This window comes from Octodon degus, unplaced genomic scaffold, assembly GCF_000260255.1.
Source record: "Octodon degus isolate 3935 unplaced genomic scaffold, OctDeg1.0 scaffold00008, whole genome shotgun sequence".
In the NCBI taxonomy this organism is placed as follows: Eukaryota; Metazoa; Chordata; class Mammalia; order Rodentia; family Octodontidae; genus Octodon; species Octodon degus.
Window position 1 is genome coordinate 10,254,621 of NW_004524584.1, and position 18,890 is coordinate 10,273,510.

At 39.0% G+C, this 18,890-nt stretch overlaps 1 protein-coding gene and 1 pseudogene across 2 annotated transcripts in view; both read left to right on the top strand.

The window, feature by feature from the left end:
• Cpne4 (copine 4) overlaps nt 1-18,890 on the top strand; it is a 542,216-nt gene that overhangs the window by 443,100 nt on the left and 80,226 nt on the right. The gene's annotated exons all lie outside the window — the stretch shown is intronic.
• LOC111813711 lies at nt 5,389-6,380 on the top strand (annotated as a pseudogene).

An 18,890-nucleotide genomic window follows, 5' to 3' on the forward strand; every position in this document is an offset into this window, starting at 1 on the left:
TATCTTTATCTTACATCACCATTTTGTAACCCTTGCTACAAAGAGTAGAATAAGTTGAGTTTTTTTCTTGTAAGCATATCTGGACATCATGGAGCACACCTGTAATCTCAGCAATTGGGAGCTTGAGGTAGGAGGATCTCCACCAGTTCAAGGCCAGCCTTGAATTCAGGGCATTTTGAATTCAAAAATTCATGCATATACTTCTGTGATCCCAGTTCATATTGCACATGCAGGAATAGTTTGTACAGATGTATGGCTTTTTATTTTCATATTAGTAGTTTCACAGTCCCATTACAGACCTATTAACCACATAAGCTTGTTGTTAGTGTTTGAAGAGAAAATGTAAATACATCTGTGAAGAATCTCTAAAACAAGGATTAAATTTCTTTTGAAAAAGTTTGACAAAATACATGAATTCAGATTTACCTCAATGCTAAGAATTATGATTAGATAGGAAATAGAAAATTTACTTTTATCTCAGGTATAAAAGGATTTGAGTTTCATCTAGCATTATATGATTAAAAAGTTAGAATGGACTTACTGTCTCACTAAAAATGATCTGGAAATTAAATCTTTGGTTTAATTATTGGTAATTTCACTGTTATTTTGTTAGCCTTGTGTAGTGAAGTATGTAGATCTAAAACATTGTTATGGGAATATAATCAATATTTGTCACCTTTATTTGAAAACTAGCATCTACACACCTCAGAGCTGTCATTGTGGATTGGTTCCACCAATAATCATTCTTTGATTGTTATAATTAAATTTTGTAACTAATGGTCTTATTATTTCCAATAGGTACTTGTTTCTGTGCCTGTTTTTTAGAAACTATAATTTCATTAGCTTTTGTTCAACAAACTGAATAAAGCAGAATTCCATAAATCAAAAAAATAAAAAAAAAGCTAGAAATTCATTAAACCTCAGCTTTTCATATGAACTCAGAAGGATTATTGCTTCAACTTTACCTTCATGTACTCTGTTCTCCTTTGCATTACAAAGTAACATCAGGATCAAGAATATTATTTAAGGTCTGCATAGATTTAACATGTCAATCATCATATTTACCCAATCTAAAGTACTCACCTCAAGAATAGAGGTAAGTAAATAAACACTGATTATGATATTATTGAAGATTATCAGCCTCTTAACTGAAGGCCCAGGTTTAAACATCCTTAGAATTGTTTTACTGGATGAAGTTCTGCAAAATCAAATTGTTATAAAATGAAAAGTGAGTTTAGTTACTTATTTTCTTCATTGAGTCTGACAGCTTTATATGGGGAATGATCCAAAGTAAAGAATTCTGTTTAATCTAAATTTCCTATTGAAAGGGCCTGCCAATAACTCAGCAGGTTAAAGCACCTGCTTCGGTAGAGGAAGGGGCCTGGGGTTCCATCCTGAGACTGCTGTGCCAGCCCCACCCCTGGGGTACACTGAGACAGTCATGGAGGCTGGGCATGGTGGCGCACCTTTAGAAACAGCTTTTGAGAAGCCATAACCAGGCAGATCACTCTGTGTCTGATCTACACAGTGAAACCCTGTACACCCTGCACACCCCACATTCCCAGCCATATATTCTAAAAATACCTCAAAAATTAATTAATTAATTACCTATTGATAAGGCTTTGGTGGAATGTTTGCTAAACTTGGCATTCTTATATTCTAAATGCAGTAACTTATTTAATGATCTTTCAGAGTATACAAACTCCTTGAGATTATTAAATATTTTTCTAGTATCTGAGGGATAAGAATGCATTTTAGCAATGAGGGCACGTTACTACTCCACACAGGCAGCAAGAATAGGAGTAGGCTGCCTTTAAATGTCCAAGGAATAGGATATAATCTCAACCTAAACTTAGGTTAGTATAGCTAATCAGCCTCATCCCCAAGTATATGAAAGCCTTTCAGCATGGGCAAGTATTGGAACCTTATGATTCTATTTATAATTTTTCTTCTGAAATGATTGTGTATTTTCACATTTTTAAATGAAATAATCAGCTAAAGTAAGTGTTAACTCTAACACAGCAGAAGAGAATCCTCTGCATCCTTTAAACATGTTACTGTTGAGCATGGTTGTATATGCCTATAATTCCAGCACTCTGAAAGACTGAGACAAGAATCAAAGTTTGAGCACAGCCTGAACAACTTAATGACTTTATGAGACTTTTCTCAAAATTAAAAAAATAAACAAACAAAAGTATGCTTGTGTAGCTCAGTATGAAGGCCCTGAGTTCAATGTCAGGTAAACACATATATGTTCATGCATATGTACATACATATATACATACATACACACATATAGATAGACACAGAAAGGTTTTAGAAAAAGTAGGAGAAAGACAGAGTGAACCAAAATCATTTGCAAATTTTTTCCCTCCTATTTTCTTGGGGTTTATTTTTTCCTTCTAATTTTTTTTAAATTTAACATTTGATGATTAAATTTCCGTGTTCTTTTGTTACTACAATCAATGTTCAAGGCTATGAATTTTTCACTGGGGATTATTTTAATCATAACACATAAATTGTAACAGTGTCTCCATTGTCATTCTGTTCTAATTTTGTCTTTGTTATTGTTTTTCTTCTTATTTATTTTTTAGCAAATGAGTTGTTTGGTTGATATACTCTCAAAATATCAGCATGGGGCTTTGTAAATTAAACTTTAATAATACAGTCATAGACCATGGTCTGCATTATATTAATTCTTTGAGTGATTTGAGATTTTCTTTACAGTCTAACACCAAGTAGAGATCAGTTTCCATAATGCTTGTCTGTGTACTAGATAAGAATGAGTACCTAAACATTAAGGGGAGTTACAGAACAAGATGGTGGACTAGGTCACTTCAGGATCATGTTCCCATGAGCCCATTCCCTGGACACGAACACCATTTGGACAACTATTCACTAAGAAAATACAGCTGGTAGAGTGCAGAGGGCCTAGAAAAGGTAAATTAAGATATATAGAAGCAGTAGTGGAAGCAGAGAGACCAGATATGAAGCTACAGTAAAAATTTAACCATGAGATAATGAGGAAACGGACCAGCGAGACAGTGATGAAGGTGTTAGGATGAAAGTGGATTGAAAATAATTCTAAACATACTTTAAAAGTAAAATCAACAAGATGGCCTAAAGGATTGTGGAGTAGGGGAAAGAAAAGTCTTAGCCTGAACACCAGGAATGTCAGTATGCCATTAACTGAGCCAAGGAAGACTGTCAGAGAAAGTTGGAATACAAAAACCAAACAAAGGTCAAATCTTAGACACTCACATTGAAGAGGTGGAGTAGGCAGCAGTGTATGGGAAAGGTCTGGATTTAAGACATAAACAAGAATGGGGAATTTGGGGTGAGACGAGACCACTTAGGGCCATCATTCTCAACTCAAGTGATGGAAGAGCAGGCTACTAGCATCTGTTGGCTGGTGATAAAGGCCCTGTGATGCTCACAGCAATGAATTTGCAACCTAAAATGTCAACAATGCTGAGGTGGATAAAGACTGACTTAAGTATAAGTTTCACTAAAGAAAAAGTGTTTTAAGACTGCATTCTAGAGATTCTTACTATAGATTGGAGGAAATGAGGTAAAAGCATCAAATAAATATGTGTTTCTAATAATATTGGGAGGCCAAGATATGAGTATGCTGTACAGGTCAACAAGTATAGATAGTCCTTTAAGGAGTAGAAAGGGCTCAACTTCATCAGATGCTACAGATAGGTGAGTAAAGCTTAAGACTCATTAGATTTATCATCGTGGAATCATTGAGAAGCTCACACTAGCGAGTGAGAAGTCAGTGAATGGTTGTAGCAACAATCTGGCTGTACTACTTAATAAAGAACCTCAAACAAGGTGCTTAGCATCTCTGAGATTTGGTTTCCTCATTAATAATATGAAGATAATAATTTACTTCACAGGAATTTTTTTTTTTTTTTTTTTTTTTTTGTTTGAACTCAGGCCCTTGTGCTTGCTGGGGAAGCACTTATTCCACTGAGCCATCTCCCCGGCTCCTCAAAGAGTCAGGACGGAGGCACGAACCGGCGACCTAGCGCTATAGAGCCCGGCACGGAAACCGCTGCGCTAGGTCACCACCTTCCACAGGAATTCTTGAGACAAATGTTGGTTGGTGTCTTGTACTCCAAGTGACTAACTTAAAGATAACGATAGGAAATGTATTAACCATATTTACCCTCCTTTTGTTTTCAATTTTTTTTTATTTTTTCCTCTTTAAAATAAAAAAAAATGCTTGAGATATCGTAAGAAATATATTCCTATATAAATATCTAACTCAGAATTATCACATAGAAGACGTTCAAAATATGCAAGTTCTCCTTTCTTAACTCTCCCATTCATTGCCAACTTCTTCCCCTGAACACACCTTTCCCTTTCTGTCTTTCCCACCCCTCACTACTCCTTCAATATTTTATCACATTCTAGCCACTCATTAGTACTACATGTGTCTATTCTGTCAAAAAAATACACTTTATGATAGGAATCATTCTTCCATTATCGCTCATTATGAACTGAAGAAAAATAAAAGTGAAGTGTTAGTAATTTTATCCTTTCTGTCTAAATTGATACAAGGACTGAAAAAACCCAAGTAGCAATTAAAGAATATACAGTCACAGAGCAATTTCTCATGGAGTTAACATTCCATTGTTGAACTCAATTATGTATTGTCTTTCTGCAATTTTGAAACTGTGCAACCCTAAACAGTACCCTCATATTCTAGACCTACTGAAGCTCTGAACTTTTTCCTCATATAAAACTTCTATATACCAAATTCTCGGTCAACACCGTGAGAGTCCTCAGAGAGATATGTCAAAGAATGAGTGTTGAGAAAAGCTAGATATGTGGGAAATCACTTCTTAAAACCTTTTACTCAAGAATCTCCCACTAGTTCACTTTTCTCTTGGGACTCAGAAAATGATTATAATACTCTAATGATTACACAGTAACTTTGTAAAAAATGAATTTAATTTCAAAAGGTTAAAGGTAACCATATTGTGGGGAAATGATATCAAAAATATGTCACTTTGCAGTCAATTCTAATTTCTACAAAATAAGGGACCTGAAAGGTCACCCACATAATGAGATTTTGTGCTAATTCACTAGCTAGTTACACACCGGAAGCTCTCAGTCTAAAAGGCTGCTGTTGTCTAGAAGCTTGGAAAGCTAAAGAGAAATTCCCTAGAAAAGAGTGTTCTTGCTGGTGACAGCAATGAATTCTGGTAGGCACTGGCTTCTCTCTGACCGTGAGCAGTGACGGCTGCTGGTGGCCTTCTTTTCAGATGTTTTGTTGTCCCCAAACATCATCCCATTTGAAAATACCAGGGAATTTTAGCCACCAGTATGCCTAAGTATAACAAATAAATTTATCATAATAAAAATTATTATAAATACAAATTTATCCTAATAAGACAAGAGGAGGGTGCTTGGAATAAGGAGAACTGATTTTATAGCTGGGTGGAAATTTAATGGTGAAAAATTGGAGGAAGCTTACAATTGTGGAAAGCAATTCAAGGCCCTGAGCTGTGAGTTTGATCTTGTGCTCACATCCATCTTGAATGGGTGCATCCACACAGCCTGGCTGATCCTGAAGAGTTAGAACAGGAGTGGGTCCCTATGGGAAGATCCTGGTGTTTGGATGAACATCACTATGGAGGCTTCATTGGGCTTAACAGGGACAAAAGGGCTCTGAATCATGATGAACAACAAGTGAGGCTATGATCTGAGGGTGTGATCTCTCCTCCCATCAAGGGGTGATAGCCCTACACTGTGAAGTTTCCAGTTGGAGGTATAAAACATGTGATATATCTTTGAATCAAGTGCTGTGATCTGAAGCTTCAGGGATGTTCTGTAAAGACTTCTTCCCAGACTGGGGAGATAGCTCGGTGGTCTAAGCACCTACCTGGAAAGTACAAGGTCCCAAGTTCGATTCTCAGTACCACATGCTGTGCCATCCCCAGGTTCCCAGGCATGGTGTGTGGGCCCCAAAACTGGGCATGGTGGCACATGCATCTAGTTCCAGTGCTGAGGAAGCTGAGACAGGAGGATCACTATGAGTCCAAGCTGCATAATGAGACCCTGTACCAAAAGAATAAGAATAAAAATAAAAATAAACTTAATCCCAACTGGAATGAAAGGGTAAAAGGCAAAACTATAGTGATATCTGTTCATGGAAATAGCAGTAGAGCTTTCCTGAAGCATATAGAAGGTATGCCAGATAAAGACATCATCAGTAATACTCTTCCTACCACAGTCCCCATTCTCTTGGAGCTAGATGAGAACTTGCATGCTGTTGGGCCTCACCAGTTCCTAAGTGTTCAAGTGACCATCCAGGGTCCATTAAGAAAGTGAATGATCAAGGAAAGGGGAAATAAGCCAAGAAATAAAGAATTTTCCCACTTGGTGGCTAGGAATAGATGCAAAAGGAGTACGATGTAGTGTGTTGTGGGTGTTGATTCTCTTAAATCCCTAATTTTCCAGATTTTTCCAAAGCTAAGTGATACAGTTTCTCTACATTTATCTTGGTCCAGGTAATTCTTAAGTTGCATAAACATAAGTAAATGCATTTTTCCTTTATTCATATGCTCAAAGGGAATCTGAGAATGATGCTGAATGATAAGCCTTAAGCATTATCTTTCCTGCTAGTCCCATTTGAGTTCATTAGCACACTAGTAACCAGTGGAGTTTAGTCAGTTATTCCATTTGTTTCTGAGATGGAATAGTAATGAATGGAGATAAACTTTAAGGTATTCATCATTCAATAAATTATTATTCAGTCACTGCCAACAGAAACTATTTCAATGAGTAATTCACATTTTTATTTTATAATATAGTACTTTCTGAGATGATAGTGAGGATTACTAGATATGTATGACACATATAAGTACTTGTTACTAGTCTTTTCCTTTAAGATTTGGGTACTTAAGATGAGAGGCCAGTTAAATGGTAGATTCACAGATGAGTTTCTTCAAAAAGGGTGACCTTGGGGCCAGGGAGATGGCTCAGTGGAATAAGCGCTTCCCTGGCAAGCGCAAGGGCCTGAGTTCAACCCCTGATTCCGCAAAAAAAAAAAAAAAAAAAGAGTGACCAGCACCCAAACAAGGCTCCTTACCTTCCTCTAATTCATGGTTACCCTTTGTTTGATGTTCAGTAGAATTCCTCTTTAGTCAGTAGAATGAGCAAGACAGAGTCAACTATGGCTGCTTGTGATCTCTTTTTTATTGTTTGAACTTTGATATTTGAGTACTTAAGGTTGATTTAAAAATAAAGTTGTGTTATGAAAATAAAAAAGAGGAATTTACGATTTAGAATGAAGTCCTTTAACTCAGTTCCAAGTAATCTTCTGGCAGTATAATTCTTTGCCAAGTCACAGAGATGACTTGCCTCTGTACCTCTGTATCTACTCTCTTTCACTGAGCTGGAAACACATTTTGCTCACATTTTAAAGCACTGGAAATCAGGGAATATCTTACAGTCAAAGCCATGTTCCTATTGCTGTTGGTCAATGCTGCCCAAAGGATCCATTTCAACTGTGGCTCTTGAGTACATTAATGTGGTTGATTCAATTAAAGTTTTAATTTTCTTTAATTTTTGTTGTTTTAATTTTCAAGTCACATGTGTCTATGGTTGCCATATCAGGTAACAAAGGTGCAAGGCACATTTTTCTAGGAAGGATTTACATCTATTTTTTTCATGCACTTGAGGAGCTATCAACATAAAATGTATAATTCTCTGCTAGAGGTTCTGAGGCTGCTCTGGTATTAAGAATTCAGGCTGGGGCTCTGATTATTAGCTTTGGTCCAAATGCTCATAAGAGAGTCTTTCATTCCAGCTAGTGGCAAATTGAGACATTCACATTTTCCTACTGTTCCTTTCTGCATGGAAGGTCCCTTTCTCATTTACTCACATGCTCAAAGGGAGGCTCCGAATGACACCGAAGGCTCTTGTTAAATTCCCCATCTTGTATGTTTTTATTTCCATAGTGAAACCGGAAATAACGGTGCTTCCTTCAATTAGTAACAACTTAGAGCCAATGAAATAGGACAATATAATTTCTGATGCATAGTAGAAGCTTAATAAACATTTATTGAAAGAAAGAAGTGGATAAAAGATTTTTGTCAAAGAGTTTTACTAGTTCTTGAAATGATTCCATGATTCCCTCGGAGAACTAAATGTACTGTTAATGTTCATTTGGTTGGAGGAAGGGAGAGATTGGAAAGGGAGAATATATGAGATCCTGGCACAGTGCAGGGAGAAAGACTTAATCATTCACTTTTTAGGTAGGATTCTGGCAATAAATAGTTAACAAACCATGGGCAGATAGGATATCACCTTGAACTGGACCAGAACCTGGTCTGTAGAGGCTAAAGGCCAAAAGCTAAAAATAGTGTTTTCATTGTCTTCACGAGATTCCATGCACAAGAAGTATGGCCTATGATGAAATAGAATGAGGAAAATGTAGAAAGTTAACAGGCTTTCTAGAAAGCATAGCTATTTGTTATTTTAATTATAGTTCATAGCTCTGCTATTAGAAAGAAACCATTAAATTGAGAAAGCTCTATTGAGAGACTCTGAAAGTAGAGGTTTATTTTCTGTGGTGAAGAAATAAGGCCTTTTGTTTTCCTCTGCAACAGAAGGTTTCTTCTCTACAAGGCAGTCTTTGCAGGCAGCCACATTCCTAAGAACACTGATCTCAGCCATAGCCAAGTTATTATGTATTCCCCCACAGGATAAAATGAGAAACTAGGGTCCACAGGAAGGTGTACCAATAGGATATGGACATAGGGAAGACAAGCAGGGTCTGAACTGCACATATCTGATGCATGAGCAAACAATAATAGTCATAAAGATGTGTCAAGGCGACAACATCTACACAGGCTGGCAAGACACACAAAAACACACGCAGCAGAGAGTAATGCAAAGCTAGACATTCGATACTGAAAGGCAGGCTGTCAGAGCTAAAGACAAGCTCATGAAGACCAAGTAGCTAAAGACAAATGCCTATCAAATGGGAAGAAAAGTAACGATACCACCTTGACCTCCACCCATAGAACCTAGAACAATGCTAATATAGAGTAGGTGCTTGTTTCCTATTACATGAATGAATACGATGTTACAGTTTGTATCTAGCTGTCCTGTCCAAAGCCTCACACAGTCATGGGGTGGACTTCTAGAGTTTGTGATTAATTCATGATCCACTGGGATTATGGGTGTGATTATCATGCCCAGCCTCGGGCAGATAGACTGAATGCAACATAAAGGAGACAACTTGCCCGCTGTAGCAATTGTTGATGCTACTCTTCCCATTTGCTCTTGCTATTTTCCTGTTTTCCACCACCATGAACTGCTGCCCTCTGCCTTGTGCCAATCTGCTTTGGACCCAGCAGAGTATGGACTAGACCTCCACAAGCTGTAAGCTAAATAAGCCTTTCCTTCCTTCATTTTGGGTGCTGGGCACTTTGTCCCAGCAATGAGAGAAGAGTAACTAAGAGAAGGATCAACAAAACAGACTTGGAGATTGGAAATAGGCCTTTTAATTCAGTTGACTGGTGGACTAAAGCCAAGCTTCTCAAATTTCAATGTGCATACACATCAGCTGGCGAGCTCCCAGTGCAGAATTTGGTTCCAATAGATCTCGGGTGGGAGCCGAGCCTTTTAACACGCACACTGATACACAGATCATGCTGATCCACGCTACATTTTGAGTAACAATGTCCTTTACTCATAGACTGTGCTAGGCATAGGTCAATTTCAGGAGGGAGAACAGCAATTGGAAATTTAAAAATCGGGTGGCAAGTGTAAGAAAAAAATCAGGGCAAGGAGGATAATTCTGAAGAGGTGTAACTTTGGAAATCTTCTGTGGCCTCTTACTCTCATCAAGAGGAAAATTCAGTGGCCCAGAATTACTGGTGTGATTAGGGCAAGGTAAGAGTGTTTTAAGTTGTTTATTCACAGCATCCATCAAGATTTTATAATATGAACAAAAATCATTGTCCTATGATGAATTTCATTTCACCATATTCCATCTGTTTTTTTTTTTTCTGACAGTCCAGGATTATTTTTCAGTTTAAGCATATCATTAGAGCAGAGTTTAGTGAAATAAAAAGCTGATATAAAAGCAGTTGTGTAGCAAAAGTATAGAAATAGGAACTCTATAGACGTTGTGGACATAATTCGTGTATTCATCCTTTGTCAAATACCCGTGCCCTCTATCCTTGAACTTCTTGTCTTCTGGGAAGTACAGCATGTGGTCATGGGTAAGGATAAGCTCCTCTTTATTCTAGATATATACCACCTTGGCCATGAAGCAACCGACTAAGGTAATAATGCAACCTGACTTGAGCTGTGATGAGCTTCCATGTTGTAGGACCAACATTTTCAGCAGGATGAGCAGTAGTGAACACCTGTGGTGGTGGAGCTCACTGACTTCAGTATGAGCCTCTCATATTATCCTCTCCCTGTCACTGCACAGAAGGGAATCATTCCTGACACGCCCTGCAAAATACCCACCCTCTCTCTTCCGTACGCTCTGTACTCATATGGTGACGCTACTCCTTACAAACCAACGTATTCCCTTTTCCATAGGCAAGGGTTATCATGTAGTATACTCCTAGAATTAATTAAAAAGAAAGAAAGCTGCAATTTCTCAGGGACAATGACCTGGGACATATATAAAGCAGCATTAAGAGAGGGAAGAACATATAACAATTGGAAATATAATGGGAGAAGGCACTGTTGCAGGTAGTTACAAGGAATAGAAACTCCATAGGTCTCACAGTCAAAAGTGGAATTTGGGATTATCTGGCCCAGTGGTGGTTTCAAATCAAGTTCAAAATTGTCATCTTTGACCTCAGGTCTTAGTTAGACTCTGTACTGGTTTTTCCTAAGGCTCCCACCTGAATTTAAGAGCCTCCCTACTTTGTTACAATACCAAGCAAAAGCCATTCAATGATGGTGAATTAATTTAGTACTACTGCTGTAACAAATTACCACAAAGTTGATGGCTTAAAAACAACATGGGGGGGGCAGTGACATAGCTCAGTGGACTAAACCACCTGCTTAGGCAAGCTTAAGCCAGTTCAGGAACTGTGGTTAGATCCCCAGCACCACATACTGCACTAGCGCCACCCCTAGGGTTGGCTGAGCCAGCCACAGACTCTGGGCATAGTGGCACAAGCCTGTAATCCTAGGCCCTGGGGAGGCTGAAAACAAGAGGATTATGATGAGTCTGAGCTGTGTAGTGAGACCCTGTAACAACAAAACACATTTAAAAACAACAATAACAACAAAACCCACAAATTGTGATTGCTTTTGCAACACAAATACTAAAAACAACACGAATTTTTTTTTTTTTTTTGCATTTTCAGAGATTAAAATCCAAATTGAGTTTCTCTGGGCTGAACTGAGTCAGCACAACTGCATTCCTTCTGGAGATGCTAGGGCAGAAAGAGTTTCTTTTCCTGTCCCAAATTGAGGTTGCCTGCATTCCTTAGCTTCTGACCCATTTCTAGCATTCACATCATTCAGATGCCTACTTCTATCATTATCCCTTCTTCTCTGATTTTTACCTCCCTGCCTCCCTCTCATAAGGACCCTTGTGATTACACTGGGCTTTCTTTGGCTAATCCAGGGTGATCTTACCTTAAGATACCTAATCATATCTGCAAAGCTCATGCAAGGTAAAATACTCACAGATGCCAGGGATTAAGATGTAACATATTTGAGGAACCACTTCTGCCTACCCCAGATAGTATATTCACTGAAGGCCAAAAAAATTAACATTTGTCTGGCCCAGGAGTGGGGAATAGTTAAGGATACCAAGAGTTCAGGTAAAGTGGCCTACTGTGCCAAAAGAAAAATGTCTTACGTTCATACAATTTTACCAACTTGAAACTTTTAAAAAACTTTAATATAATCTCTTGCTCCAAGAAACTATCTTTAGATGATTTTATGGCCATACATTGTCATCATTATGCTTTTAATCAGCCAAACAATTACAGTAAATTGTGTGTTCTGAAAACAGGGACTTGCAGACTGGCTACTTTCCCAGAACGCTCTTGCATTTCTTTTCACCTATGAGTGTTGTAAAAATGCCTTATGTAACTAGAACCACGTGACTTGTGCCGTTGTGTCCTAACAGAAGCCCACTTGGGTGCTCACAGCCAAGGCAGCATAGCAGAATCGCCATTCACCTCTGTTGCCCTACAGGGGGTTTTTATTGAGAGCTGAGTTGTGAAACATACACAACTTTGGACAAAAATGCTGATGAGCAATTGAAGGCTTTAAAGAGTCCATCAAGTCTACGTCCTTAATCGGTCCATCCCTCCTGTCTTCCTCTCTAATCCCTTGGCTAGGCAGTGTAGTACACTGCAAGTTTTCATGAATGCCTTGATAGGAATTTACTATGGTGTATATTCATCAAATTAGAAATGCTGAATTTCTAAGTCTTGGCATGGGCTTTAGTATCTACATGTATAATAAATACCCTCAAGTGATTCTTAGTAACGAGCAGAGATAAAAGAGACTAACATGATGAAGCAGGATAGGTTTACAAATTGAGCTTTAAAATGAGGCACACCTTTGAACATATTTCATGCTGGTGAATTTAGATAAGTTACTTGGCTATGCTGAACCTGTACAATGAAGATTCCATGAGCTATGGGAGAATATGACTCTATGTAGATTTCACTGTGTACAGAGAGCCCTGAGCCCAACAATTGTGAATTATGAGTTATTCTCCTCTTATTCTCTTTCCTTCTCATTTTCTCTGTCTCTCTCTGTGACACTCTCTCTGCCTCTTTCTGTCTCTGTCTGTCTCTTTCCCCTCTCCCTCATCCTTTATGGCCATGTCTCTCTCCACAGTACCTGCCCCTACTGTTTCTTTTTCTGGACTGAGAGATGTTGACTGATTCTGCAAATGTCATAGAATGTCACCCAGCAATGCTTGGTTAATCCCTCAGCCAAGACCTTCCCCATCCACCCACTTGCCAACTTCATCGTGCAACTCCACAGACTTTCAGAGTTCTCCCTCTCCACCTTTCTCTCATTCACAAGTAGTCCACAAAGGTTTCCCTTTCTTAGAGCACTCAGCTGCACAAATGAAGCTAATCTCCTGCAGCTGTGTCAACCATTGCTCTAGGAAGTGTGCCCAGGAAGTGATTGAGTGTTAATCCTCAAAAAAAGAAGCAAAGCAGTTTTACTCCCTGGCAGGTTGAAATTATAAAAGGATGCTAGTCCTGCTTCCCAGAGAATTCATATTACCACTTTTGAGGTCATGACCCTTCCTGCACCAGGGTCATCCCAGGAATGCATGTCATGTGCCGTATACCACACACTGTATGTTCTTGTGATGTACACATTTAACACTTGCTATGGCATTAGCTAGATTTTAAAGACCATGTATGTCTACTTCCTTCTGGCAGTTTTAGATATAACGAACTAAAAAGCAAGTCTACTTCCTAGTAGCTCTGAAGAATGCAGGGAATATATTGTGACATGTGCTTCATTTTAAACACTTCCTTTACTGATTTTTCTACCCTTTCCTCTTCTTTTCCTTCCTCTTTCTCCTCCTCCTCCTCCTTTTTCTCTAATTCTGCCTCTGTTTCTGTCTCTGTCTTTATCTGTCTATCCCTCCATCCATCCTGCCCACCTTCCTCTCCCTTCCCTTCTCTTTCTCCCTTTCCTTCCTTCTCTCTCCCTCTTTATGTTGTACTAAGAATGAAACAAGGGCCTGTGAACTGAGCTACAACTCCAACTCCCTTTTTTATATTGATTTTTAAGACAGTATCTTGCTAATATGCCCAGACAGGACACAAAATTATGATGCTCCTGTCTTAGTCCTCCTAGTGCTGAGATTACAGATGTGCACCACCACACCAGAGTCTCCTTTTCTTCTTAAGGTAATGACAGAAATTTCAGAATGAAGATCAAGGTCTCTGATCACTGGAGACAGTACTTGCCCAAGCCCTGTTATCCATTTGTCTTTATTTCTCTTACTCCTGACATCATAGCAAAATGTCAGAGTGTCAGGGTATAGCCTCCCAACCAGTAACATGAGTGAACCCTTTAAATATTGCAGACTTGTGGACCATACCCAAAAATACTAAATCACAAATTCTGGGGATGAGGCCCAGAAATATGCATTTTAGGATCCTTAGGAGATTCAGATGTATTTTCAGTTGAGGTCCATTGCACTGTAAAATCACCTATCTGCCACATCCTGAGTTAACTTCACCATACATTCAAATTGTAATGGCTTAAAAGACTGTTCACCTGTCCACAAAATGCTTACAGGTACACCCACCATTCCAAGTTGCCTTATTTTATTACTTTATTCATGCATGCAAGTTACACAGAACAATGAGCTGCATTTTGTCATATTCACATATGTACATACATACTATGTTTTTAAAATTAAGCAGACAAAAATTTTGGAGACTAGAAATGGGGCATAGGAATAGCTCCTGAGAGGCAGGCAGGGTCCTGAATGGGTGGGTTACCAACACGCACACCTCTCAAAGCCCACATAACATACTTTGATCATTGCCATTCCCCACTCCCCCAGTTCTTTTCTTCTTCTCTAATAGTCTCTCTTCTAGTTTCATGTCATCTTTTTTTTTCACCTAGATTCCACCTATGGGAAAAAATAAGTGATATATCTTTCTGTTCATTTATATCATCTTGACTATTTTCGCTGATTTTCATCAACTCCAAGAGCTCCAAATACCTATCTCATGATTTAAACCTTCCTTCTTTCAACTTCGAAGAATAATAACCTTGAACAATGGGAAGTCCCCAGAAAGATGACTGCTCCCAAGGCCAGCAGGTCACTGTAAGAGTTACAAGCCAGCAATAGTTGGTCCCATGATTGCCATGGGAAATGTATTATCAGGTGATGGCCAACATCAGTGAATAAGGACTCAGTGAGGGCTTGTTGTTATATACTACCAAGGCCAAAAGGGACAGTACCGGCATAAATGCCCCATAAAAGCCTGCTTGTAGGGGCTTCCCGCAGCTTCATAATAGAGTTGAAGATATTGAGATCCAGAGAAAGAAATTATTTATCTAAAGTTGTACTGCTGATTAGTGGCACAGCTGCAATTTAAAAGCAGAAATTGAGTCTGGTACTCTTTGACATTATTCCCTGTGTCCTGGTTTGTTCTCCCCCTTCCTCTTCTTCACCCTTAGAGACTTTTTGCCAGTCATATTAAACACATTAACCCATATGGAAAATGAGGGAAGGTTCCGATTAACTGACTGAGCTCATTCTTAGTGAGAGGTCTTAGGGGTTGAGCAGACAGAAATCAGTGGTTCCATAGCCACATGAAAGTGGCTTTTAGTTTGTTTGTTTGTTTGTTTGTTTGTCTTCCTTCTTTACTGTTATCAACAAGTTTCTCTTGGGCATTTATTAAGTCAAGCACTATATAAGCACTGAAGACACAATAGTAAATACAACAACCACATGTTTTTTGGATGCTGTTAAGGGAGCCATACAGAAACAAGCAGAGCACATTACATGTTAGAAGGTGGTGATTCTTATGAAGAAAAATTAGGATGTAAGAGGAATAAAGGCAGCACTGAGGGAAGCCATTATCAATAGGATGCACAGAGAAGGACTCCTCAGAATGTGACATTGGTGCACACCAGGAGAGAAGGGATCCAACCCTGCTGAATTCTCTGAGAAGTGTTGGAGGCAGAGCAAGTACTGAGTCCTTGAGGCAGGCACTTTCCAGATAGAGTGGAAGGGAGCAAGGAGGCCACTGTGGTGGAGCAGAATGAGTGAGACCTGTGGTGGGGGAAGGGCTGCTGTCAGGTGTTGATGGTGGACTATGTGTGTGTCATGGTACACCGATCTAGGGACTCTGGGACTTCCCAGTCCTTTTAGGATGTTTATCCTAAATATCTTCTGCCTGGGCCTCTGTAATTTCTCTCTCTGTTTTACCTACAGCTACAACCCCTTCCTCTAAAATTCCTCTCTTGCATACAAATGCTGCTTGAGCAGATAATTTATTCTGATTCAATGAGAAGCCACTTCAAACCTTATTCACCGTGTTTCCTGTTCCTCCACTTGCCACACTGTTTCTCAGAATTCACATCACAGTACCATGAAACATTCCTCAGTGTCCTAAGACTAACTTCCCTCTGAATCTACATGGTCCTTAAGCCCCACCCACAAGGCTATCCACAAGTACAGGCACCACTTTATTCTTCAGTCAGCTGGTGGTCAGAGCCCAAAAGTTTTCCTCTTTGGGGACAGGGACTCTGGGGACAGGGACTCTTTGTGTTTCCCCTCCCCACAACAGTGGGCACTCCATGAATGCATGTAGATTTGATCAATGTCCCAGGCACTGAGAAATGCTGTAAAAGGTCCAGGTGCCAGATATTGTAGAACATATAAGTGGAAACTGAAGGCTGGTCACAGTTCTCTAAAGCACATAGAATAGTAAGAAAGAAAATGAGTTGTACGTGCACTGTTAATAGGAATATGTTGTATATTTCAAAATTGCTAAAAGAGCAGGTTTTTTTACATCCTCATCACAGAAAAATCTTAAGTTAGAAAGATGATAGATGGGGCCGGGGAGATGGCTCAGTGGAATAAGCACTTCCCTGGCAAGCGCAAGGACCTGAGTTCAATCCCTGGTTCTGAAAAAAAAAAAAAAAAAAAATGATAGACATGCTAACTACATTGGTTGACTCTTTCTATAATGTATACATAGATCAAATGTCATTTTGTACCTTATAGACAATTGCTCTTTTTCAATTCAAAACGAAGTTTAAAAATCAGTTAAATGTCCCTTTAGCATCACTCCTTTCTGCCTTTCTGCTCACAAACCACACCAGTACTCACTCACTATACCCTTCCTGGTCACCTAAAGTCTGTCATTATGGATTCCCTGAGACATCCCCTCTATTCCCAGTATTTTTCTTGTATTCTATATTCTATTCCAAGATAATATTTTCCATATTCCGACTTCATTTCCTACCACACACTAAATTATAAGCATCTGGAGAAAAAGATACCCTGGTTTATTATCTTCCTTGTTAATTTATATCATTAACACTTAACATAGTATCTGACCCAGAGTAGTTACATAGGAAATGGTGAATGAATGAATTTGAATGGTGGTGGTTAATGTTGCAATCCAACATCAAACTCTGAAGAAAGTAGTCGGTAATGCTCAAGCAACCAATCAGAATGAGAGTCACTGAGTTTGTGGAATAAATAGTTTGCTAGGAATCAAAGAAAGCTACCACCATTCAAAGGAACTCCCTTTATAATCCAGTTGAAAGTCTCAGAATTTGAGCAAAGTTTCTAGAGTTGCTAAACAAGACATTGACCTTAAAATGAATTTTTGCTATCCTCCAAAGAATGCAGCATGGGACAAAGATGAAGGTTATGAAAAAGAACATTTATATTGCAAATTTTAGTCCTCAAATTATTTGCAAATAAATTGTCCATTGTAAAAAAAAAAAAAGGCATCTGGATTAGAAGTCACAGTGTCTATTTCCAAAAGCAGCTCATCTCTCTGAGATTTATCCTCTTTTATTAGTGAGACAGAAATAATGCTGCCCATCTATTGGAATTATTGAGAAAGGGTTGTTGGCAGCATCAAATTAGACAGAAGATGCAATAGTACTGAAGCTATTATAAGTGACCCTACAAAGTTAGTAATTAAACAGGTCAATAACATTTTTATATCTTTGAACTAAGAGAAGATAAAGTTTTGTGGGTTTTTTTTTTTTTGTTGTTGTTTTTTTTGGCGGAACCGGGGATTGAACTCAGGCCCTTGCTCTTGCCAGGGAAGCGCTTATTCCACTGAGCCATCTCCCCAGCCCCTAAAGTTTTTTTTAAATGCTGTCATAAATAACTTTTGTGGTATTGGTTAAGTGATCTCTCCTACAACCTCAGTTTTGATTTGTTCTAGAGCTTGAACTCAGGGTCTTTTCACTGAGACACATTGGCAGCCCTTTTTATGTTTTATTTTGAAACAGTGTCCTTCTAAGTTGCTTAATTGCCCAGGCTAAACTCAAATTTGCAATCCTCCTGCCTCAGTTTCCCAGAGATTACTGAAGGGCACTACCATACCCAATAATGTCAGTTTTCTTATCTTCAACATTATGGATTTAACTGAGTGTGGTGGTATATGACTGTAAGCTCAGAACTATAAGAGGCTAAGGCAGGAGGACTGCAAATTCCATTGCAGCTTGGGCAACTTAGCAAGACTCTTACTCAAAATAAAAAAAAGAAGGACTAGAGATATATCCCAGGGTGAAAGCTCTAGGTCAGTAATGGCAAACCTTTTAGAGACCAATTACCCAAATTACAACCCTGAACCCACATATTTATCACAAAGTGCCAACTTTTCAATCAAGCCTGAATACTGACCACCCATGGAAAAGCTTAGTGGAGCCATAGCTAATGAATCCTGGCTGGTGACATTGATGCCTGGCACAGCTACTCCTTTCTGAGCATGTGTGTGGCTCCTGTGTGTGCACTTACCCAATGCCCTGCTACTGGGCAATGCCGGGGCAACTTGGCCTGCATGCTGACAGGGGACTCTGTTGTGGGTGGGTTGCAGCAAATATACCATAGGTTCACTACCACTACACTAGGTTCAATCTCCAAAACCACAAAATAATAGAAGAATTTTTTAGGATGGAATGGTCCACAGATCACCATTGAATATAACATACTGATATTTCTGTGATCAACTTGACACAAGGTGTGATAAATCTCTTCTTACTGTAAAATACTAGGTTCCTGGGGACACTTACCAAAATAATGCTTGCACTGTGTCAGTCTGCATCGCATAGCACAAAGCATTGAAACATATTGTCCACTGGCTTGTGCTACAGCTGAGCTTGTTCATAGGCTGTCCCAAGCTCTTGTTATCCCT